The 2,455-nt window shown below is 36.5% G+C and overlaps 1 protein-coding gene across 1 annotated transcript in view; it reads right to left on the bottom strand.

Annotated features, from left to right (window-relative positions):
- The window catches only part of LOC105290868 (zinc finger protein 474), a 140,474-nt gene extending 138,025 nt beyond the window's left edge, over positions 1 to 2,449 (bottom strand). The window contains exon 1 of the mRNA XM_023529576.1: positions 2,201 to 2,449. The gene's annotated coding sequence lies outside the window, so the exon portion shown is untranslated. The remainder of the gene's footprint in view (positions 1 to 2,200) is intronic.
- Between the last annotated feature and the right edge of the window lie 6 nt (positions 2,450 to 2,455).

The raw sequence follows: 2,455 nt of genomic DNA, 5'->3' as shown, positions 1-2,455 counted from the left end.
AAAAAATTAAAAATGGATATACCTTTTGACCTAGCAATTGTACTTCTGGGTTATTTATCCAAAGAAAACCAAAACAATAATTTATAAAGATCAAGGCACTCCAATATTCATGGCAGCACAATTTTCAATAGCCAAGATATGGAAGCAACCTAAATGCCCATCGACAGATGATTGGATAAAGAAATTACGGTTCATATGTACAATGGAATATTACTCAGCCATTTAAAAAAAAATGAAATCCTACCATTTGCAATGACATGGATGGACCTAGAGGTTATTATGCTGAAATAAGTCAGACAGAGAAAGATAAATATCATATGATTTCACTTACATGCGGAATCTAAGGAACAAAAAGAACAAACTCATCAAAAACAGACTCACAAATATAGTGGACAATTTGGCGACAGACAGAGGGGAAGGGGGTTTGGGGGCTGGAAGAATGGGGTGAAGAGTTAAAGAAGTACAAATCAGTAGTTGATAGCTGGTCATCGGGATGGGAAGCATGGCAGAGGGGAATGTGCTTAGCATTAATATGATGGTTAGGTGTAGGGCCTGGGGAGGAAGGGAGAAATTGAGGGGACCATTTTATGAACTATATAGATATCTAACCAATGTACTGTATATCTGAAAATAATTTAAATAAATTTAAGAAAAAGATGTATATAGTAAACCTTATAAACCAACAATAAACAAAATGAATAAAACTTACCCAATTAATAAAAAATGCAAAATAGAAGGGGTATCCATGAGATAATACTGAAATAAATTTTTTAAATGCATAGAGGAGAAAGCTCTTCTTTATAAAAACCCAGCTAATGTAAAAACAAGGAGAAATTTTTTTTAAATCCCCATTTACAACAACTATAGAAACAATTCTTTCCAGTAGGAATTATGAATGTTAAAACTAGTACATAATAGTTTCAAAACAGGATATACACAAAGTATCTCCCCATACAATTATTAATTATAAAGTGAAAAAGTAACTTTTCAGTGAGAAACCGCATAGATACCACTTGAAACAAGTAACCAAAATTAACATCACCAGTACTAGGCCACATAATATCATCACCTCTCTCCTGATATGCACTGGGACATACAACATCCCCTTTGTGACTTTCCTGCCCAAAGTATCTAACTTGAATTTAATAATGGGAACATCAGACATACCCAAAGAAAGGGACATGCAAAATAACTGGTTTGTACTTCTGAAAAATGTCAATGGCATGAAATACTAAGACAGACACAAAACAGTTCCCAATTAAAACGACATGACAATTGAATGTAAGGTGACAACTGAAATGTAAGAAGGCATGATGCTGGTTTTTCTGTTGCTGTTAAAAAGACATTGGGACAATTGGCAAAATCTGAGTATCTCATATCTGGATTGTGGTAATTCAAGAGAATATAGAATGGCTTTGTTTTTAAAGAGAGGATATAAAGGGGGAGGGGAGAGAGGGAAAGAAGAAAAATGGAAAGGGGAGAAAAATGAAAAAGGGCGTGAGGAAGATGGAAAGGGAGAGAGGGAGAAAGAGAGAACTAAGAAAGAGAGAGAGGGGGAAAAATAGGAGGAGAAAGTAGAAAAGGAGGAGGAAAGGAGAGGGATGGTGAGAGCCAAGAATGAAGAAAATGCAGGAAAATGTTAATGTTTGCAGAATTTGGGTGAAGGATATTGTGTAGTAAAGAACTTGCTTCACCCAAAGAGAAAAAACTGCCTTTGCGTTAAGCTTCTTGAAGGCAATCTATGTTATACCTGATAGGAATATCTTTGTTTAGGGCAGGAACTGGCTACACTAAAAAGGACAAGCCATGTGATTTAGGATGGGGGCTTTAGGTCATGTGGTTATCAGTCCATCTAGGCAATCAATTGACCATACCTTGATATTGAAGACACGATAAAAATTCTGGACACTGAAGCTCAAGGGACCTTCTAAGATTGGCAATCTGCATACTGATGCCAGAATAGTAATGTGTCCTAAGGATAATAGAAGCTTTGTGTTTAAACTCTCACAGATGTTGCCCTATGCATTTCTTCCTTTGGATGAGTTCCCAATTAAAACGACATGTATCCTTTCCCCGTAATACTCTGAATGTGAATATAATAGGTTTCAGTGAGTTCTTGGAGTTTTTAGTGAATTTTGAACCTGAGGGTGTTTGGGGAACCCTCCAACCCCAATCCCCAATATACACACCACCTCCAAACCTGCAGTTGATGTCAGAAGTTAGAATGGTCTTGTGTGGGCTCTTCTAACTTTGTAGTTGGTCCCTAACTCCTTGCAATTGGGGTAAGAAGTCTTGGGCACACTTGGCATTCTGGACAACAGTGCTCTCAACCCCACAGTTTGGCTAAATCTGGGTGGGCAACAGAGACACTTTTCTTTCATTTTTCCTGTAATAAATTTTCATAATGAATATTTCAATTAACGTCAATTTTACATAACTGAAATTATATAAAAAT

This window comes from Pteropus vampyrus, unplaced genomic scaffold (assembly GCF_000151845.1).
Source record: "Pteropus vampyrus isolate Shadow unplaced genomic scaffold, Pvam_2.0 Scaffold39, whole genome shotgun sequence".
Taxonomy (NCBI): domain Eukaryota; kingdom Metazoa; phylum Chordata; class Mammalia; order Chiroptera; family Pteropodidae; genus Pteropus; species Pteropus vampyrus.
The sequence above is the reverse complement of the archived record's forward strand: the minus strand, read 5'-3'. Positions and strand labels throughout refer to the sequence as shown.